The sequence below is a fragment of the Lagopus leucura genome, unplaced genomic scaffold (genome assembly GCF_019238085.1).
Source record: "Lagopus leucura isolate 7727_CA_CO unplaced genomic scaffold, USGS_WTPT01 Super-Scaffold_100002, whole genome shotgun sequence".
In the NCBI taxonomy this organism is placed as follows: Eukaryota; Metazoa; Chordata; class Aves; order Galliformes; family Phasianidae; genus Lagopus; species Lagopus leucura.
Window position 1 is genome coordinate 19,460,907 of NW_024962263.1, and position 23,074 is coordinate 19,483,980.

General features: G+C 46.0%; 1 protein-coding gene across 1 annotated transcript in view; it reads right to left on the minus strand.

The window, feature by feature from the left end:
• BASP1 (brain abundant membrane attached signal protein 1) overlaps window positions 1–13,881 on the minus strand; it is a 46,372-nt gene extending 32,491 nt beyond the window's left edge. Inside the window, exon 1 of the mRNA XM_042870199.1 lies at window positions 13,830–13,881. The gene's annotated coding sequence lies outside the window, so the exon portion shown is untranslated. The remainder of the gene's footprint in view (window positions 1–13,829) is intronic.
• Between the last annotated feature and the right edge of the window lie 9,193 nt (window positions 13,882–23,074).

The following is a 23,074-nucleotide window of genomic DNA, read 5'->3' on the forward strand; positions in this document are numbered from 1 at the left end:
TTTTTAGTCCCCTTGATTAAAACCGGTGGAAATCCCCCCAACTCCCCCTAGTCAGCGTTAAATGAGCATTAAGAAACACTTGAAAGTATGAACCCAAGTTGTCAGCCTGATGTGATGGTTTTATCATTACAACCTACTCACTACTTTTAATACATGAATCAAAAGACAACATTAAAGAAAGAATTTAGTGAGCCTCCCGTAGCTTTCCTGCACTGCCAGGATCACAATATTCCTTCAGAGGTTTGGCTCCTGCCCAAGACCAGAAGTGTCAGATGTTCTCAGGCATTTTTCTTCCCACTGCTACCACACTGCTCACACCTGAGTTTTACACATTAGTTTCAACTCAATGTAAACAAAAGAATTGCCATATAAACCATAAGGGTTATTGCTTGCTTTGCCTGAATCAAAATAACTTTAAATAAATAAATAAAGCTTAAGGTTTGAGTTGGTCCTACTTTATGCAAAACATAAACTGATGTGTAAGATGTAGATGATCACTGCAGACCAGAGTTAACTCACTTCTGAACTGCGCTGTCATCTTGGACATATAGTGATCATTGGGCAGATTGAGACCTCTGGCAATGCAGAAATCCACTCATTAGAATTTAAACTAAAAAGGCATTTGACTGGAAAATTTCACAATTGCTTTTAATTTGCAGAAGTTTATGCAATTTTTTAAGATACAACCAAGCCAAATCAAACAGCTTGCTGTTTCCAGCAGGATGGGCCGGCTGCCCACTCCCTTCCCTCGCAGCTGGCCTGGCTCTTAGCTGAGCCCTGGCTGAGGTGATCCCACTCAACCAGCTGGAAGTAAAGGAGCCCAGCCAGAAACAGCAAACAGCAAGTGAAGGAGCACGCAGCACAACACCCAAAGGACCTGCTGGAAGCATCCAACAGCAGAGATGGAATTAGATCTCGTTTGAGTAAAAAATCTCGCAGCTTGAAACATAAATTTCAAATTTCCACCCTAAGAGTTTTGTCCCGGTATAAAGTAGTGGGACCAGCTCCTTGGTTAAGATGAGTGCCAGGCACTCAATTGGCACTTAGGGACTTGAACATCTTTCTGGAAATTCCTACAAATCAAACACTGCAAAATAACAGAAGGGCTGCATGTTTAATTTATGAGTTCAAACAAAGACAGTGGTTTAGCACTATAGCTACATAATAAAAAGCACTTCCCCAGAAGATCAGCATTTGAGGTATTTTTTTATGAGCTTTTGCAGTTGGACAGGCAAAAAATAGCCATGGGTTTAAGCCCTCTGCTTGTAGAGAACTACTTCATCTATAAGAGTGGATATTTCAGCTCTTTATCTGGTTCAGGCTGAACCTCAGCATCTCAGACCACAGATATTTTTCTGCCAATCAGTAGTTTATAGAGCATGGAGCAGTCATTTCATCAGCAGAGGCTCAGACTGACCCAACCAAGACTGGACAACAGTCTGCTGAGTATGCTACTCACTGGCTGCATGAAGACAAATCTAAACAACTGGCTGGAATCAGTAACAAAAATTCGAACCTTGGCTGTCTACATGGGTTACATATATGTTAAATGATTAACTAGCCCAAAGTGGGTAAGTCTGACCTTTATATCAGCTAGGTATATATGATTATTCCTACAGAAGCTGAGCTGTAAGAATTCAAACATTTTCCAGCAGAAAACATTTCACAGGAAGATTCCCAGCCAGTTCCATTATCCTGTTCAAATCTAAGATTTTTTAATTAAAATCTCTTTTTTTTTTTTTTTAAAAAAAAAAAAAAAAAAAAAAAAAAAAAAAAAAAAAAAAGCAATATATGCCTTTCTTTAATTCACATTCATTTGTCCACAGGCTTTCAATGCTACTGCAAACTTTAGGTCATAAACCTCAAACCTCTATGAACTGAGGGTAGTTACATTCCGGTAGAAAATTCTACTGTAGTAGATAGCAGTCTCAAAAGAAAACTCCAGTCCTGGAATACAAACGTGAGTGTTGATTTTAAAGTTCATGTTTATTTTAACTGGCCTGTCTCTTAAGTAGAAGAGGCTTTTGTAGAAGTGCACTAATTAAGCTAGCCATATCTGGTTTACACGTCAGATATTTCTCTATAACAAACCAGTCCAGCTCTGGAGTTTAAACGCTGGCATACACATAATACTTGAAGATAAAAAAACTATTTTCTAGAGCATATTCCCTAAAGTAGGTTCCAATACGATCATTTTTAGTGCTCCATCTTGCTTACCAACTGCTTGTACTGAAGAGCAGTCATACACACACCAGAGTCATCTGAACTATAGCAAACTCCAATACTGCAGAACCCCATGACCATCCTAGCCCACTGTTCTCATCCAGCAGCTCCTGCACAGAGCTCTGCTGCAGAGAAGCAAGAGAGTGCTTCCCACTACACATCAGAATGTGCTCCTGTACCTACCCTGTAACAAACCCTGACATAGCAGGATGGCCTGGTACATCTAGTCCACTCTCCGTTTCCTCATACTGCCTTTACTAGGCTGGTTTCTCACATAGAGAAAAAAAAATTGTCTGCTCAGCCCTTTGTGCCAATTTATATGAGCTTATTAATATTAGTGAGACCTAGTGCCAGGGATTTTGTCTCTGACTAAAAGAATATTAACCTAAGGCATTTTTGTTTGTTTGTTTGTTTGTTTGTTTGTTTCCTTTTCTGAGCTATCTACCCAACATGAAAATTGTACTTCTGCAGATTAAAAAGATAATTCTTCTTCCTCTTCAGGCAGTACAAAACTTGTCTGCTACATCAATACTATTCTTAAAGGAACTCAGGAAGAAAGGCAAACAGATGACAAAATGCTTTGATTTAATGTTTTGGTAAATGCTTGTGTATTATGATTGCAAACATGAGCATCTCACGAAAGCATCATACCCAACCAGTGCTAGCCACTCAAACCATCCCAATTAACCTGCAATTCCAGCAGCTCACAACTCCAATTTTATTAGCAGAACTCAATCACAATCAAAGGATGGGCTCCATAACCAAGAAGGCAAGTACAAGACGTGGAATCACGTCCACAGCTCCAGCTCTGCTCCTAGACTTGCCTCTCTCCATGAGACATTCATCTTGGAGATGCCAGCACACTGTTGTGCGTAGCTCGAAATCCATACCGAGCTGAGCAATCTAGCAATTAGCAGCCGAACAAAGGTGAGCATTTCCTCATCTCTAGTAACACCAAGATATGGGCAACAAGCCAAGAGTCTGATTCACCAAGCAGAAACATACACACAACTCCTGCAATCGCTTCTGAAGAGCACACCACTATTTTCAGTGAGCGCATAGGGAAACTAAACAAATCTCAGGTTGCCCTCAGGTACAAAAGGCAGACTCATTTCAAACTCAGTCCCAAATAGCTGCAGAACGGGCGGCCCCTGTATCGATCCAGGAACTTCAACTGCAGCTGCCCACCTGCACACAAAACAGAATGCAGAGGTGTTTGTTCAGCTAAATGTTACGTCTATTCAAAACCATTTATGAATACACATCAAGGATTTCTTTAGAAATGAGCCTAATTTATATCAGGCTTAACCTTCAATGCTATTGTTATTATGTCTTTAAGTTTGAGCAGCCATGTGGTGAAAGTGTGTGTATAACCTCTGTTATGCAGCTAGATCCTCCACTCATCTGTGGAACAACCCCACAAACCTTTCTGCAGCCTATAGATTAAGTAACAAAGGAGTTAGTATGACTAGTGTCATACCAGTCAGCACTGCAGTCATTCTCAGCTGCAGTTACAACATTTCATTCTGGGCTTACACAGCAGAAGTATCAAGTGTACCCACATGACTACATATCATTGTCTTGAAATAAAATTTAGGAACTAAAAAGCTTTGGTAATTTCTGTAAGCTTTACTTCCATTCTTTTACATCAGCCCCAGTCTGAAGGGTGGCCCCAAATGTAAGCACATTTCAGGCATTCTGTCAGAAATACTAAACAGAGATCTGCCTAACAGCCTGTGCTGTCCAAAATCAATAAATTAAATCTGCTTTAGAAAAGCTTTATTTGTGCATTTCATATTAGCAGTTTATCTTTTGATCTCTATGATTCTATGATTTTAAGAGAGCTCAGACCCACTGCTAATAAATTGGTACATTTGGGAATGACTTTCTTTCAATGGAGCTTATTTCCCTGCACTCCAGCACAAGCTCACTCCCAAGGTCCCTGGTGTGCCTCATCCCACAAACCATAGGGCTGACAGGGATCTCAAAAGCAGTGTGAACGATCCTCCTTCTTCCCCCAGGGCACAGTGACTTACACTGAAGTGATGTCTCACTGGTGATACTCACCTGGTCTTAAAATAATTATCCTCTTCTTTACACTGCTCAAAACCAACTTGTTCATTTTCCCTTCCACAGATTCCATTGATCATTTGCATTGTTTATGCGGGCACCCATTTGAATGGTGTCTCTCTTTTATGTTGCCTATGACCCATGCACGTAATATCCAAATGTCCAATGTGTAGTACATGAAAAGAAATTCTTAACTGTCCATTTTAGGATAGTGACAAATCAATTTATTCTTACTTCGGTAGCAAACATTTAGCACAACATGAAGTATTCCTGCCCATCATTGGTCAACAAAATCTTCTTCACTGTTATTCTGACCATGTGGCTACCTGTCTTTCTCAGAAATGTTTCCACCGAAAATTATCTTTTACAGTGATTTATAAATTTCACATTATTCTTATCATTTTAATCTAGGTTACTGACCATCTTCCATCTGTTACAGAGCAAAGGACAAATATTTTCCACACACAGCCTGAAGTCATGTTTATCTGCTTGAACATTGGTAGTCCCATTTCTTACGTACAGCACAATCACCTCCCAGTCCTCTGTGGTAGAACAGAGAGATTCCTTCTTGTCTTCATGACAGATTTGAAGGTGACTGGAAGTTTCAAGGTTTTCTGTTAAGGTAAACTTATTCCTCCATATTAATTAAGATGAGCTCCCTCTATTTTCATTTCAGATGAAGGGCGACAGGGAGGTATTCCCAGCTGTGGAAACAGTCTCTTAGGAACTGTGGGCAGATTTAACCATGAACAGCTAAATGTTCAGAGAGATGCAAAGTTATATTTAACTGTCTCCCTAGCTAATTAGATTGAGGAAGCAGAATCATATCACTAGATTAATTAAGATGAGATAGGGCATTTGTAATAATTAAGTTAGGCATTTGGTCTCCTTTCCAGTGTAGGGAGGCAATGATCATTGTAAGTGCAGCAGCTGATGGCTGGTACTTTGGTGCCCCAAAGCCACCAAGCACAGAAAACTTCAATGGACAGTCTCATTTCATGTGTTTGCTTCATGAAGGCAACGCAGTTGGCCAAAGGTCTTTCTTCCCTGGGAGAATCCCTAAGACTACTCTCAGGAGAGGTTTCTGGACAAGCAGGGTGAGACAGGCAACAGGTGCTGCAGTTTAGGAGCAGAACCACCATAATGCCATGAGGGGCCTAATGTGGGACTGCAGCCAGGCCCTAGAGGCATTGGAAAGGCACATTAGGACCAGGAAGCCCTGCAGAAATTTGCTATGACTCAAAAAAACAAAAACCAACAACCAAATCAACCCAAAAAACAGTGTACTTGAAATTAAAGCAATACTTTAGAAAAAAGGTATATATATTTGCCATCATTAATTCATTTGGCCTGAATGTGGTACTCATCTTGATGGCATTCATAATGAATTTGCATGGCAATTGTGCTGTTGTCTCTATAATTTATAACTGTGACACATTATCTAGGCACAACAAAAATTTCCAGCAATAAGAAGTGGATCCAAAGAAAGGTATCTCTATGGGAGAAACTCAGGCCAGCTACTGGCCTTTGTGCAGTATGTTGCCCAGCAAAGCCACAACTTGACAGATGAGCTATGTCTATTATAAAAGCAAATATTTCCCCTGAATATGTGTTTTGGAAGATTTTGCAACTCACTGATGTAGTTCAATCGTGATCTTGCAGCGATTTTTTTGTCCTACAGGAATCAAACAAGTCTAGTTTCTCTGGAAAACAAGACTGGCAAGGCAAGCTAACAGATTTTTTTTTAATTTAGTCTTGAGCCCATTTTGCTTAAAAATGAAGTATCAAGTAAAAAGGAAAAAAAAATCTAATACCCTTCCAGTCAGCAGAAGAAACCACATGAATATGTTTTTCAAGTGATAAAAAGTTAAAAGGATTGAATGCCTTGGGTTGGAAGAGCACCAAGATGTCTATATTCCATAAAATTTGCATAAAATGCTGTTTAAGATCAAGTTCTCATGTTGATATGATCTCATTCTAGTGGAAATCTAGATTTAGAAGCCATGTCCATGCAAAAAGTTGGGGGTCTGGTAACATTATGAGTTTAAGAGTTTAAAATTAAAGTTTGACAATAAGTCATTCTGTTCACATATTCCTGTCTATAACAGGGAATGAGATTACACTTAATCTTATGTCATAGATCTTACTGCATTCTGTACACCTGCTAATGCACGTTTCATGTTAGTACGTGATTAACAAGATGTTCTGTGAAACACTTTGTGTTAGTTCACAGCTGAAAATACAGACTTCTGGAGAAGACAGTCAAAGGAAACACCAACATAACCAGTGTGATGGTTAACTGAAATTAAAAAAAAATGTTACCTGCCCCAAGAATACAAGGAAGAACAAAGTTTGCTAAAAAAAATATATATGAATGAGATGTACTAGCTTGAAGACACTTGATTATTTTTTTTTTTACCACAACACATTTAGAAAGATGTGGTATGTATGGAGGTACGTAAGGGATAATGCAGTGTTTCTATAAGGAAATATATGGAGTGGTTTCTTTAACCAGAAGCAAGTGTGCAAAAGGGCTTCGTATTTGAAGTAGAAAGGAAATAAAGGCTGCTGAGATAAATATTTCTGTTCTCAGACTGTAAATTTGCTGCCATTGTTTCAAAGCAAACTCCTGTATGCACTTTTTTCTTAACTACAAATCAGATAGTACAGGACTGGTGAGATGTTTCATTCCTTCCTCTTCCCCTCTTAGCTCTGCACTTTAAATTGTGAGGGGCTCACATAGTCAATGGCTGTGAGAGGGCACATGCAGACAGTTCATCTCCCTCAACACCACCCTCCATGTACCAACTCCATAGCAGAATGGAGGTGGCAAGAATATAATGTCACAATGTTTAGCCTGTTTTGAACAAGTGGGATCCATTATATTTGTCATTTGTTGACTCGATACGTTTGCTTTCCTTCATAACGCCTTGGTAACAGCATTGTTTCAAGAGATGTTTACAAGAACAAATACCTGTAGGTGATTTGCAATGTAGTTTGAACCCTTAGTAACAGGAGCTACCTCAGAACTGAAGACACTGTCAAGACATTATGTCTTTGTGGGTTGCCAATACACTGCACTGTTTGGCCAGGAATGAGAGATCTTGAGGAGTGCCACACTTTTGTTGCCGTTGCTGTCAGTAGTTTATTCATGAATCCACACTTAGCTGCCTCGTCCAGAGAAAAGGATGAGAGTTGAACTTCCAGCAACTTATTAATTATTCTTGTGCTTACTGAAAAAATACTATTATGTTCATTTTCTTGAGCATTGTTGTAGATTTTAATACTGCACACACCAGAAGAGTATCTGCAGGTGAGGTATTGTATTTAAATGCATTATCATTTACAAAGGCAATGTCAATGGCAGCTGGAGGTAAAGCTTGGGCCACTATGCAGAAAGCTGAATGCTCTTCTAAATATCACTTAGGGAGGTGGGCAAAGAGGATAACTCTAAAATGATTATTTTAGCAATTATAATACTGATCGAATATCAAGTGGCTTTGAAAGGGTACATCTGCACTGTAGAATGGTTTTCCTCAAGAAGAATATCCCTGAGGGCAGAAAAGGAGAAAGGTCCAGTACAGGAACAGAAAACAAGTAACTCTTTCTTACCAAAATCTGCATCCATGAATGGCATCAGATTCAACAGAAAACACTGTCTGCCAAGGAAACTCCTTCACATGCTCCTTGACCTCTTATGTCCTACAGACACCAGGATACTCTTGGCTACAAATGTTGAAGTTATGCAGAGTACATACCAGCTGCATCAGATGAGGGAAAAGTCACCACATTTGCTTCAGCCCACTAATTTGTGCACGTGAAGTAGAGGCTCACAGATTATCCCAAGCATTCAGATACACTGTGGAGGCCTACACTGACTATATGTGCTCCTAGTGAAAGCTCCAAGTGAAACAAAGCTATGAACCTCACTGTGTTCTACTCCCACTCAAGCAAAGGAATGGAAGAAGTTGGGAAGTCTGGCCAGATTTTCATTTTTAGTCTTTGGGAACCTGTTGCCTCCCTGCCCTCATAGGGCTCTTAGATCTGGAAAGGAAAGCAAAAGTCAGCGAGCAGCTCGCTTGCACACCCCGCAGTGAGACCAGCTTCTCCCAGTGGGCCACACACTCAGTGGTGCACAGCATGCACACCAGGCTGAATGGTGCTGCTGGAAAACCAGCTCCACTCTCTTGGCCAATCTGCTGGAGAAACATGTTGTTTCGAGCAGCTAGCACATCTTCCCTACTTCTCTTTGCTGTGAAAGCAAGATACACAGAAAAGCTGCTTTCACCATCCCAGAGCTCACTGAATTTGTTTCCTCCCACCAGCTCAGTGCAGCCTGTATCAGCAGTCAGTCATGCACTTACCAGTGCTGGCTGAAATACAAGCAACAGGAAACTGCATACTGCTGGGGAATGCCACCATCACCTGAGCACCACATCCAGCAGTGACAGGTTTCATCCTCCTCATTTGCAGACTCCTAGTTTTGTACCACCTTCAGAATGCTTTTTCACTGGTTTTGGTTTTCTCCCAGGATGACATGCTCAACTGATTTGAGTAATTGTGATTACAGAAAGCTGATGTAGCATTTCTCAGACTCCAGCCTATCTTGGATAAACAGCTGTACCAAAGTGTTTGTCATGACTTTACTCTCCTGCATGTTCTTTTGCAACTGTGGGTTTTCTCCAGTTTCCACATGATGATTTACTCTTGTTTCGTGTGTGCTTCTCTAAGGTAGTGAGATAGTGAGACACGTATCATTTCTATTATTGTTGATGCTTTCTTTGTTTTGTCTAACACAGCTTCATTTCTTCTCCACAGTTCGGCAACCATCTTAAATGTCTGGCAGATGCATTTGTACAACATTCTGCTGTGTGACCATCAGCTTTGCCCTAAAACAGTTAATAAAGGCAAGCTGTAATTTTGAGTGTAAGCAGCCAATCTCATAAGGAAAACAGTAAGAGCAGAAAATAATCCGACAAAATGGGCCTCAGCCTTTGCATCCCATTGAGCATTTAAGGACTGTTGAAACAGAAGATGGCCAGCAGCTCTCTGATTTTACTACTTGAATAGGAGCAGCTTCCACTTGTCATAAAAAGTCACGGGGGCAGACACTTCTGCCATTGAAAGTAATCCTATGGGAAGCTTTGCCACTGCAGACATTTGGTTTTTGCCTACAGTGGAAAGTTACACTTCAATGTTGTATTCATAACCTCTTGATGGCATTGTGTAGGTACCACAACCAGCACCATGACCTCATGAGCAAGTCTCCATCAGCATACCTCTGCAAGCAGCAAAAGGTAGCAGGTTAAGGCCCAGTGTTATTGCGCATTCAGCAAGTCATTCATCAGAGCAAAGCTCTACCACCAGCCCAACAATTTACATTAAGTCCCAAATGGATGCTGCTCTGAAGAGCAGTTAGGGAATTGCTCATAAAATTATATCTTCTGAAAATACTTTCAAATTCCTGCAGGGTAAAAAATAAAATAAAATAAAGTAAATCCCTGTGGCGCTATTACCAGGCTAAACCCTAAACTATGCAACACGTGACCCCAAAGCATGTGTCTTTCCCAGCACTACCGCATTGAGCTTGGCAGCCAACACCCTGCAGAGCCGGGTCAGCGATGCAGGCTGCTTCAGTTCTGCTCTGCAGAACACAACGCCAGACACATCAAAAGAGATCTGCCTCCGATTTATATCCTAAGACAGAAGGGTTTTATTAATAAAACTGTTTCCTCAGACTTAAATTCCTTTAACCGTACTTAAGAGGGAGTTACTACACATCTTGCCCCCAGGCGAAACATGACCATTCCACACATGTTAAAAATCAGTATCTCTTTACGTTTATTGGTGTGTTGAAAAAAAGTCAAAGGATTTCTTTTTCAGACTGTGGCAAGTTGGGAATCTTTTATGTCTGAGGAACCATCTCTATCAACTGGTTTCTATTTTGAACTTATGAATTTTCATATCGCATAGCCAACGGTTACATTTTTATAATAACCACATCTCTCCATCTTGAAGTAAGAGGCTTAGCTGGCATCGCACTTTAAGGACAGCTGTGGGATACGAGATGCTGCAGAGAAGACTTTGAAGTTCTCTCCATTCTGCACAAGGTGTTTCTCCCCCTCCTTCCCCCTGCACTTCTGGTAATCTTGAAAGCATTTCCTACTAATGCATGAAACCTCTATAATGCTGCATATGGTTTCTATTTTCAAGTCTCTAATGATTTCAGGAATTTCTTTGATTTCTCTAGTTGTTACCTCATTCCTGCCATTCCTGATTGACACAGAAGAGACACCCCTCAGCCCCTCCTAAGCTTTATTTCTTTACTTATGAAGCTGTCTTGATGGATGTAGAAGTTCAAAACGGCTTTTGTAGGAAGGAAGGTGGGGCCTCAAACATGGCTCAATAGATCTGTGTTCCATTTGAATAGTATCCATCTTTCTTACTTGGAGAACTGAGGTGTTAACCATCAAATCTGCAGTGTGCCTAAGGACGCTACACTCACACCTACAGACCTATGTCAGCACCGAGGGTGTCATACAAATCTGTATGCACAAATAGAGCATTCCCAGAAAGAAATACTTCACAATTCTTGCTTTCATCAAGTTTCCAAATCATTAGCAGCCAAATGGTGGCCAGACCCCAGCAAATGCAGCCACACAGAGTTCTCCTGCGATGCCATGGCAATGCCTTGTTCTGCCCTGCAGCTCCTGCGCCGTGCCAGCTCCGTGTGCCCTGTCCACGTGCGGATGCCAGCACAAGGCAAGGACTGAGCCTCATTCAGCCTCAAGCTGCCCTTCTGTGGTTCGTGGTTCACTGCATTGGGCAAAGCTCTCACTGGAACACAGCACGCATACAAAAGGGTTCGCTCGGAAAATTCAATTTATTGCAGAGACTTCATGTTGAAGGATCAAAACAGACAAATGCTTAAGGACAGTTCTGGTGGCAGCTTTGAAATTATGAAGAGATTCTGTAATCTCACAGAGGGATGTGCTCCAAAGGTATGTCTGCTCAGAGACAAACCTATCTCCTCCTACCATGTTCCTATAGGAGCGGCTATTGCACTTCAATTGGAAAGAAGGATGGAAAGAGAAGAGGGGGAAAAAAAACCAACACCAAATCATTGCTTCATGTACCAACAGCACCAGTAGATGAACCAGTTCTAATGCTGATTCCATTTAACTGGATGTGATACTGTCAGAGATTCCTATCAGCAGAAGAAAGGGCTGTGTGATTGCTTCTTGGCAGCGGCGTGTAACAAATCCCCCAAATTACACAATCGGCTGTCTCATACATGGGGCACACAGGAACAGGCAGAGCCACCATGAATTTCCCATTTCTTTAGGTTCATTCCATCCAGAAAACATCAGTGCTCTGCATCAGTGAAACCCGAACAGCCCCGCTAAAGAAAATGTTCACGGCATACAGTCCCACCGGCACAGAGATGACAAAGCAATGCTGCTCACTCGCGTGGCACTCCCTGAGACAATGAGCAGGAACAACAGTGCAGAGCCCTTTGGTCACCCCCCCCCCCCCCCCCTTTTCCTCTCCCGCCCACCCCAGTAAAAGCTCGGGGCAGTTCCCTGATGCCTGACACCCCTGGACACAAAGGGGCTGCATGGACGGCATCTCCTGGGGACTGCTGCACAGCAGCAGTAGTTGCCGCATCGCTCCCACATGGCATTCCTAACCCCAAACCCATGTCTGGACCTTGGGTGGCACCCAGAAGGCAGAGAGGTGGCACTGGGGTGGGTGAAGGCTCCAAGAGTGATCTCAGCTAGGAATACAGAGAAATCGTAACCTGAGGCCTTGGGGTGGGTGCTTTCCAGCTAATCACAGAACCATGGGGGTTGGAAGGGACCTCCAGCGATCATAGAATCCAACAGCCTTCTAAAGCAGGTTCCCTAGGGCAGATAACCCAGATGGCCACCTGGAAGGCTAAGGGCTGGGGTGGGAGCCAGAAACTCATTGCTCTGCATTTCAGGCATTAGTAGAACCTGACTAGTGTTCATAGGGGAAGCAGTCAAATCCATGGCACCCTCATGAGGAGCCCGCTTGCACCATTCTTTTGTCATCTCAGCACTTGATGAGAACTTCACTTCTCTCATCGGAAACAGACGAGACATTCGCTGACAAAATCACCCCATTACAGCAGGCTGCAGAATGCCCACCACACACAGAAACACGCAACCCAATTTGGGGCAGGGGCACCCAGTGGGGCAGAGGAAGGATGAGCAGCAGCGCCGATAGCGAGACGCAACCATTCGAACAAAAGAGATTCCAAGATGTCGCACTGAGAAAATCCTCCTGCGGAGAGCTCCCCCCCCTACCCCCCACCAACCCCCCTTTCCCGGCAGCGGGGGATGCTCGGGGGCTGCGGGCACACGGGTGGCTCCCCCTGGCGCGGCCGCATCGCTACGCGGGGCGGAACAGCAGCGCGGAAAACACCGCCGAAAGGACGACGGCGCTCCCTCGGTCCAGAAAGGGGGACCTTCCCCATTTTCCGTCGGTGCCGAAGGGTTATTTTGCGGGTCGATGGGGGAGAGAAGGGGCCTTTGGAAATAGCGGGCAGTGCAGCGCGAGATGCGTACCGCGGATAGGGAGCGGGCTGAGGGACGTGGGGGAGCTCCGCCATCTCTCCACAGCCCCGTGCGGGGCCGGAGCGCGGCGAGGAGCCGGGGGGTCCCTCGAGGTCCGTCGAGGAGGGGCGGGGGGCGATGGGGGGCGGCTTTGTTTCATCCCGGGCCCGATCCCCGACGGGGCGGGCCCCGCGCCCCCACCCCGCGCATGCGCCGGGCAGAGACAAAGGAGCGGGCGCTGGCGGCCCCCCCCGCAGCGCGGCAGTGGGTCGGGGCAGGGGGATGTAGCGCGAGTCCGGCGGCGGGGCGAGGACACGCGTATTCGTGGGGAGAGACGGAGGAGAGAAGTCAGAGGGGTGCTGGAGATGTGCGGCTTCCTGGGAGAGGTGGGGAGGAAAAGTGGGGGAAGAGGGGTGAAAAACGGTGAAGAGGAATCTCCCGGGAGAAGAAGGCGCTCGATGAATATTCATGGTACGCCAGGATGGGAGCCGGGCGCTGGGGCAGCACAGCCTCCCGTACCCCGATACACCCACCCACCCACTACCGCGTCCCGCGCCCGGTGCCGGGAGATCCCGCCTGGCAGGGAACCATCGCGCTGCCGTCCCCACAAGGAACGCCCTCGCCCCGCGCCCAGTTCCCACCGTGAGCCTGAGACTGCGGGTCTCCGCTCATTGTTAAGAAATCGGGCGCAAAACCCTCTCGTTCCCACCACACCCATCGCTTCCTGCCCCCCGCCCCCCACCCCGAGAAAAAGCCATCGGGCATTTAAAACCCCACGGCGTCGCCCTCGGTCCGCTTTGTGCCTCGAAACCGCTCCCGGGCGCCGTCCATCTCTCGAGGAACCGCTCTCCCCACTCTCCTCGCATCCCCGCACCGGGCAGGAGGGATAAAGCAGGGCGGGCTCAAAGCCTCCCGCTCCGCTGCCCATCGACACGCGCGGTTCGCGCTGCTCCTTACCCCGCGTGCTGCCGCTGCCGCTCTCTGTGCCTGTGCCGCGCTGCCGCCCGCCCCGCGCAGCCCGGAGCCGCTGTGCGCTGCGGCTGCCGCTCGCTCGCCGGGCGCGGAGTGCCTCGCGCTGCTGCTGGAGCACTGCCGCCGCTACCGCGGCTGCTGCCTCTGCATTTCTCGCTCTCGCTCTCTCTCTCCCCCCTCCCTCTCTCTCCTCCCTCCCCCCTTCCCTGTGACAGTCTGTGGGCAGTTCAAAAGCCACACGCACTTATTTATTTATTTCCCGGCCCCGCGGGCGGGGGTAGGGGAGAGAGGGGTGCGCTGCGCGGAGCTCGCGCGTAGGGGGCGCACGGGGCCGGGATGCGAAACACCGGGGGGGGCCGCACGAGCATCTTGCAGCCTTATATATCCCACCTCCCCCCGAAAATAAAGCGATATCGGGGAGGACGGTGCCGTCGAGGAAGGGCAGGGAGCGGCTCCTGAGAGGCGCGGCGGTGCGGAGACCTCCGCTGCCCCTCCACTGCCCCCCTCCCTCCACCGACGGAGTTGGAAGCCGCGGCGGGTGGAGGGGCTGCACGCGGATCCCCCACGAGAGAGCGCGTACAAGAAGTACTCTGCCGCAGAACAAAAGGCAGGACAAGTAGGAAGCGATCCGGCTATCGGGGCACGGACCTCTCCGGGGCTCGAGGTGCGCTGCCCCCATTCCCCCCAGCCCCCCATCCTCCCCAGACCCACCGGCGCCGCACCCCTCCCCGCCACCCCGGCCCCCGACCGCATGGCGATGCGCGGAGCTGGGGCGCCCCCTGCTCGGCGTCGGGGCGGCACCGCCTGCGTTGCGTTGCTCTGTGCTGCGGTGCGCTGCGGTTCGGCACGCCCTTTTTATCCCTTTTTCTTTTTTTCTTTTTTTTAATTTTTTTTCTTTTTATTTTTTTTCTTTTTGCATCCCCGCTCCGCAGTGTGCCACACCTGCCCGAGCTCCGCCGAGTGACGTTAGGTAATCGAGGAAAGAAGAAACGGCAGACACACACACATACACACGCATATACACGCACAAAAAAGTCAGCAATGCCCCTAGGCGTGCCGGATCCGGCGGGCGGGGCCGCGCCATCGCCCTACTGCCACGGGAGCAGCGTGGAACGATGCGGCAGAGGGGGAGAAGCGGGCGGTGCTGCGGTGCCTGCAGGGCCGTGAGCTCGAGGTGTGGGTGCTTCTCTGGGGACAGCGATCTCTGAATGCACGCAGCCCAAATGCGGAACGCATCCAACGCTCCCTTTGCCGCTTTGCTGCATGAACACACCCTACAGATGTGATCGATTTCATAGAATCGGAGGATCATTTGAGTTGGAAAGGATCCCTAAAGGTCATCTAGTCCGATCCCCCTGCGATGAACAGGGACATCCACAACTCTATCAGGTTGCTCCGAGCCCCGTCCAGCCTGACCTGGAATTTAGACAAATTCGGGTCCCCAAATCACAGAATCATAGAATCACAGAATCACCAACGTTGGAAAAGACCTGCGAGATCATCCAGTCCACCTACTGCCAGTATTTTCCCACTAAACCACGGGGATTTAAATCTGCCTTTGGACATTCTTTTGTCCTAACCAGGGAGGTGTGGGGTATGCACAACTTCTCCTCCCATGTACAAGGAATGAAGGAGGAGGTCGCTATCAGGAAGGAAGGAAAAGCACGGAACATCTGACAAAGGATGGGGAGCTCTGGCCGCGTAGCTCTGTCCCGGTCCTCCCTGCAGCACAGCTGTTTGTCCTGAACCCATGCTGCCTCTATGGCAATCCCCGGCTTCCACCATCACTCAGCCCAGTCACCTCTCGTCACCTCTCTCTCCCTGCAGCCTTTCAGCCCCCTCTGACTACCAGGCGGCACCGACTGTCACGTTTCCATCTTTGCCACGGGGGAACAAACCCATCCCCGAGCAACCCCTCGCTCTTCCATCCGGACGCAGCTGGTTCTGACCGACGGCTCCTCGCAGTGCGTTAGGTGTGACGCGGGGCGACCGCCCCTTACCCCTCATCCCCACAGCAGGAACCCAGATGCGCACAGCTCGCCCCCAGCACCCACCGCTCCCCGGGCGCTGCGAGCCTCAGCAGGGAGCACCTGCTCCTGGAAAGCAGCTCATCCCCGTTGTGCTCTAGGAAGAAAGAGCGACGACCCAAAACAAAACCCACGTTAAAAACCCCACCGGCGCCGCTCTTTTACGACCAGCCTGGAGAGTAAGCTCTCCCTCCTCACACAGCCGTCACAACGAGAGCAAACCCGGAGCCCCCGCCGCTCCCCGGAGCCGCCCGCCCGGCCCGGCCCCGCCCGCTGCTGCGCTTCGCACGGGCACCGCGGGAGGGAGCGCTGCGCTCAGTTTACGCGCAATCCAACTTCCCCGTGTCGAGCGCAGAGAGAGGCGCTCCGTGCCCGCAGCCAGGTGGGACGTGCAGGCCCTGGAGCCTGCCTTATCCCTATGTTCCTGGCTCTGACTTAGCTCGTAATGTGAAGCACATGTGCTTCCCAGGAGGTCCTGCTCCAGCCATCGATTTAAGAGGCTTCCCTGCTTCTTAGAAGTCCGTGTGCAAGTTTTCCCAAAGATGGGTATAGATGCTGTTCCGACAGTTCCATTTATTTGTGGTTATCTGGGCTATTTTTATCTCCTACCCCAATTACCCTCAAGCCTCGGAGCTGCTTATGTACAAAAGAAGCAAATGTGCATCCCTTGTGACTTACATGTTCCAGACCCTTCCATGACCATCTGCAAGTCAGATCTTGGAGTCTCTTCTCCACTTTCACATGCACGTTTCACTGCAGCAACAGCTGAATCAGGGCTTCTCTGTTTGGCTTGTATGGTCAAAAAATGTCTTTCATGTAACAGCTATAGTGAGTGTATCGGTGTCACAACAGTGACCAGAATTGGCTTCTTGTGCAGTATTTCTTCTATTCTCACTCAGAATGTCAGTAATCAAATCAGATCACACTGTCTGGATGCACCAATGTGACAGCTACAATGCACTGTTGGGTACTCATGAAGTAGAAGAAGTGAGGTGCACAGGAAAGGATGCCAAATACATCGAGCAAAGAAAAGCTCTGCTTCAGTACTCGGTGTCTGATCATTGCACCGAGGGTGACTAATGTATGTTACTGTCTGGATATGCCATTTGAAATGCAAGCTGGAATCCTGCCTTGGGAAAGAGGCACTGGCTGCAGGCATAGGGTCACAGCCCTGGAGACACATCACTCACACTTTCCCTGCTCAACTTCCCTGTACCTCCCCAGTCCTTCCCAGGGCTCAGGACTCATTTTCTGCCTAGCCCGGTCCATCAGTCCCTGCCCCAGCTATGTCACAGCTTTCTCTGACTCCATCTTCTGCTGCTTCACACTGGACCTCCTGAACAGAGCCTTCACCTCTTGTCACCCTTAAGTTTGGGTCCCTCTCCCTTCTGGCATCCAGTCTGTTACAGCTGCTTCTTGGCAGCCCTGCTATGGTCACAGAAAAGAGCTTACAGCCATATACATTAGAGCAGCTTTGGTCCTGTTCAGCCACATTTCTTAGTCCCTGGATTTCTTTCACTTTTTGGCGCTAGGCTTAAAGCTGTCCACTTCTTATACATCACTGCTTATGCTTAGCAGAAGCTGCAGATTCCTTGTGAGAATCAAACTCCATGACTGCATCTGAGGCAGTTAAAGCTGTTAGTATTTGTAAACATTTGGACAGAAGTGGCTCTCCCAGAAAATAAGAGCCAGATAGAACTCATACCTCAAAACCATTACTCCTAAGTGAACATGTCAGTAGCATGAGCTGTTGAGCTCACAACACTCGTCTGCTTTCAATCTACAGTCAGTGATGGAGATTTCTCTGAAATGGAAATGTTAGCAGCACAAAGGACCCGGTGCTTCAGACCACGTGATGTAGGTATGCTCTGTGGCTGCACCTCCATGACCCATCTTCTCATACCAGAACTGGGCATGTTCTCAAGGCACGCACCACAGATTTAGCCACAGGATTCTCTGTGCCGGAGCAAGACATGCTGTCTGCTTCCTGAACGCTTCTTTGAAATGCTACACTACTTTGATATTTTTATTTTTGCGTTTTTACATGCCAAACTGAGTTATCAGTGTCAGAGAGTTGGAGCTTTAAATAAGCCTTGTAATGTGCACTACCAGCTGTTCGTGGCTGAATGACAGAGGGTCTGCAGCCAAGCTATACCTTTTGCCTTTATTGGGTGGATTTTGTGGGTACTGCAAATAAAAGTGCATACGGGGACGTATCACAGAATTACAGAATTGCAGAGGTTGAAAGAGACCTCAAGAGATCCCTGAAACATGGCCAGATCAAGGCCGTTACAGTGCATAAATCAAATACTAACACACACAGAATGAGTCAAGCTTTACTGAAAAACTTCAGAAAGAAAAAGATAAAGGCCAGTGAGATCAGTGGTGATCCAGAAGCTGATAACATGTTGCGCTCCAGCACGAAAGTTTCAGACACCTCTTGCCTTATTGCCTGCAGGTCACTGACTGGTGTAACTGGATGACTTCATGCAGTGGAGGCAGGCACTGCTTTACTTACCCAGTAGCTCATATTTGTTCAGAGATAGCTGACAGCCTCGGGGACAGGCACAGGCTGCTACTGTCACCTGAACACCAATCTGTCCTTCAGAGAGTATCGGTTAATTGCAGTAACAACTGATATCTAATCACAAAAAAAGCCCCTTCCAGTTTCAGTTTAGTGAGTTTAAAAATTTGAGAAATAATTTTCCAGTGAGAAAAGCAGAACATAATCTTTTTTACATCAAAATCACTGAAAGAAGTCCCATTGCCAGTAGAGCTGACACACAGCTCACAGGACAAGACACCTATTTGTCTGGGAAGTTATAACATTGTGTAAGGAGTAGTTCCCAAGTCATAGAAGCATAGAATCAGTAGGGTTGGAAAAGGCCACTAAGAACATCTAGTCCAACTGTCAACCCATCCCCATCCCCATTAACGCACGTTCCTCAGTGCCACATCTACATGTTTCATGAATACTTCCAGGGATGATAACTCTACCACCTTCCTGGGCAGCCCAGGGCTTCATCGCTCTTTCTGAGAAGAAACATTTCCTAATATCTGGCCTGAACTTCCCCTGGTGCAACTTGAGGCCATTCCATCACATCATATTGGTAGTTACCAGGGAGAAGAAGCCAACCTCAACTACCCTCCTTCAGATGATTGCAGAGAGCAATAAGGTCCCCCCGAGCCTCTTCTTCCCCAGACTAAACAATCCCAGTTCTCTCAGCTTCTCTCCATTAGACTTGTGCTAGACACCATTCACCAGCTTCCTTTCCCTTTTCTGGGCTTTCTCCAGGGCCTCTGGGAGATCCCATTTCCTAAAACAGTCGAAGTCTCTTGCCCCTTACAGAAGAGCTGTGACCAGCAGCCTTTGGTGCAGCGTTTCAGCTGGGACATCACAAATGTCCCATGGGGCTTCTGTGAAGAGGCATATGGGCTTACTGTTGATCAACAAAGGTCCTGGTACAGGATAACTGCTATTTTGTACAGACCAAATCTGTTTAATTCAGCACTCTGGAAAACAAGGCTAATACCACAGCTGGTGGTAAGTCAGGCTTTAGTAAGTACGTCCTGAATTCCATGAGTTCCATAAGCCTGAAGCTGAGATACTAATATGCAAAGACTACAAGAGAAATTACTGAACAGCTTTTGTTCCAAATAATGGTAGCCACCACAGTAGCAGAAGGGCTTTCAAACAGCCATTGTTCTGTGAAATGACAATGGCATAGTAAAAAAAAGTGGACAGTAAATGTTGTAGAGTTTAGGAGATGCTTCAGATCTTCTTTGTGCTCTCCCTGCTCATCCTCTCCTTCCCTTTCATACCATCCCTTCAGCTTGTTAACTAGACAGGCTGCAGTTCTCAGAAGAGCTACGGTAGAAGTTCGTACTTACTTTCACCAATGAGAAGGGATTGTGCAAGAAAACTGCAGAAATTCATGATGTAGGTCATAATCAAAACACAAAATTGCCACAGTCTCCTTGCTTTTTGGTCTTTCACATGTTTTCCATCTATGTGTTCTGTTTTGCTGCAGTGTTAGCTTAGAAGGGCAGAAACGTTTAAAGCTCTGCACTGTAGGTCTTAGCCAAGTCAAATAGGTTGGTAGGACCAAGGTGCTGGCTAGACTCCTGCTGCAGTGTAAGGATCACAAAAACTGTAAGGATGAACCAGATCCAGATAGTGAGAGTAAAAGAGCTGAGCATACAAGGAGTATAGATTTTCTGAGTGCTGTTGTCCCCATTTTATGAGCATGATATGCAGACTCTTGTTCATGGCTGGTGAAAATGCATAACTAATGGTAGTAACTATGTTGAAAAACAGGGTTTTCTATAGAAAAATACCTTTTCTATAGCATAGTTTTGAAAACCTTTGCCAAAGTTACCAGCTACAGCACAGACCCTTTTTAAAGGGGAACTAACCCACAGTTAGCAATTTATTTCATAGCCATGCAGTAATTTATTCATGGGAGCCACCAAATAGCCCAACTGGATAAAGAAATGGGAAGCCTGAAGAACAGTTGTTTTCTGCTCCTGTTTCCTGTAACCATTCACATTCTTAAAGCTGCTTTCAACAGAAACTGTTGAAGTACTTTTATCTGATACAACTCATACTTGATGCTATGAGCTACATGAAAGGTGCTCAATATTTACTTCTTTCAGCCTTCTTGTACCAGAAAAAGTCAGAACTAGATTTACCTCTGCTAATCAGTAAATAACAGGAATATTGAGTCCACCAGAGGTTAGTTTTGCTGAAAACAATCTTGTGAAGTATATATTACAATTCCCTATTTTAAGAAAGAGGCTGAGCCAGAACACTTTTACTGTGAGCCAGAATATATTGGAGTTGATATAAATATGAGCAGTTTGAGGTTGTTTTCCATACAATTGCTTAATTATCAGTTTACATGCAAACTTTGTTTCCTTCTCCTTTCAAAATGCAGTCTCTGAGTACAAATTTTCTTTTTTCTCCAACTCCAAAAAATATCTGCTTTGGGACAACAGGTGAAAATAGTCCATAAACTGAAATGAATTTATTAGCTGAATGTTTTTCTTGACAGTCCGAGTTGTATATCCTTAGCTGATGGACAGCACATGTGCAAAATGAACTCCTTGAAATGCGAGTTTTCAGCTTGGACAATCTCGTACCATACTACAAATACCATTGTGAGGAAACTTTGGGAGGTCAATAGTCCAATTTTCTGCTTAAAATACTCAATCATTAGCACTAAATTAATCCCACTATGGCTTCGTATAGTTGAGTCTTGAAAACCTCTGAGGTTGGAAAATCTACAGCTTCTGTCATGCCTCCCTGCAGTGCTGCACTACCATCTTAGTGAAAATGTTTTCCTAATGTCCAACGTGAACCTTCCAAGCCACAGCTTACATTTGTTACTCCTGTCCACTTATTGTTTGGTACTGTGAAGAGAAGTCTGGCCCTGTCATCTTTGTAACTCTCATCTGTACAGTCATAGGCTGCTGTTCAATTTCCTCTCAACCTCTTCTTTTCCATACTAAATAAACTGTGCTGCCTTAGCTTCTCCTTAAAGCTTGTATGCTCATTGTCCCCAGCCATCTAAACAGCTTTCCATAGGACTTTGTCCAAATTTTTAATATCCTTTTCAAAAGGTCAGCGGGGGAGTTCCCATAAATGAGCACAGAAATCTACTTTTGCCCTACGGTAACCCATGAGTTTATTTATTCAGGGTGGGAGCACATTGTTGGCACACGTTCCACTTGACATCCACTGTAGCACCTGGGTCTTTTCCAGTGGAGCTGCTGCTCTGACACTTTGCAGCCAGTTCTGATGCTTGTGGTTGTTCTGCCCCAGCTGCACTTCTTCCCCCTGAGTCCCATGGGTTTTCTGTTGTTCCAGTCCCTAAGTTTCTCAGGTCACTGTGAGCTGAAGTTCTGCTGTTTGTCCCATCAGTTCCTACCCCTACTTTAGCATCATCTGTAAGATGGTGTGTTTAGGGTGCATACTGCCGCACCATCAGGACTGCAAATGAATCATTGGACTATGCAGGTGCTACTATTACAAAATGCTGATCCCTGAGGGACTCCACCCCTACCAGTCAGACCTCAAGATATCAGTTTATACCTCTGGAGCCCCAATTTCTGCCCTGCACAACTGTCTGTTTCTCAAGCTCAAATTTAGCTCCTGAGTGAGCTTTGGGATATGATAGTGTACAGGAACTGCTGAACCACGGCCTGAACCTCTGATTGATCACCTGAGGTGAGCAATGGGTCAGCCACCAGAGTACAGGTGAAGGCAATCCACCTGTGCTGCTAGAAGGTGTGGAGCCTGGCTCCACCTCTCCTAGACCCATTTAAGAGCTGACTACCAGGGGAAAGGGTCTCTTCTGGAGATCCCTCCTCTGGAGTTTTGCAGTGAGCTCAGGATGCAGGTAAGCTTTCTATCTGTTCTCTTTTTGTTTTTATAATCTGCTCTGTTAAACTCTCTTGTTTATTTCATAATTATAACATCTTTATATTCACTGGCTAATACAGATAGGAAATACTGTTAAATGCTTTATTAAAATCCATACATTTTATACCTGCCATCTTCCCATTGCCTGCACAAAACCATTTTTCCAGAGAAGGTAACCCACTTCACCAAGGACAGCTTGCTCTTTAGATGTTTATGCTGAGCAGTTTTCATTACCTGCTTGTCCTTCGGGGGTTTGCAGATAACCAGAGAACACTCTTCACAGCAACCTCTCCTGTCATCATTTTCATAGGTAGAGGCAAGCCAATCACATCAGCTCTGTCAAAACACTTCTCTTCCCATGGATTGACTACTTCCAGCTTTCCTAGGTAGAATCAAAACTGTTTCTACTCCACCTCCATCTTGATTTCAGCAAGTCCATGCTGAGTTCTGGGATCTGAATTTGTCTGTGAAGGTTGAAGGAAAAAAAGACTAAAGTATTTTAGCCATTTCCGTGGTTTTTACTACATCATGTTATCTTTCGTCTGTTGACTACCTTTTCCCAAACTTCCTTTTCCAGCAAATGTACCTGTAAAATTTCATTACTTTCTGTGTCCCTAGGCAGTGGTAGCTTCAGCCCCATCTTATATTTTGACCATCCTGATTTCATCTTTACTGCATTTGTCCTTATGCTGAGCAGTATTGTTTTACCGTTCTTTCATTGGCTCTTTTTGTTTCCCTTCTTGTATGCTTTTTTTTTTTTTTTTTTTTTTTTTTTTTGT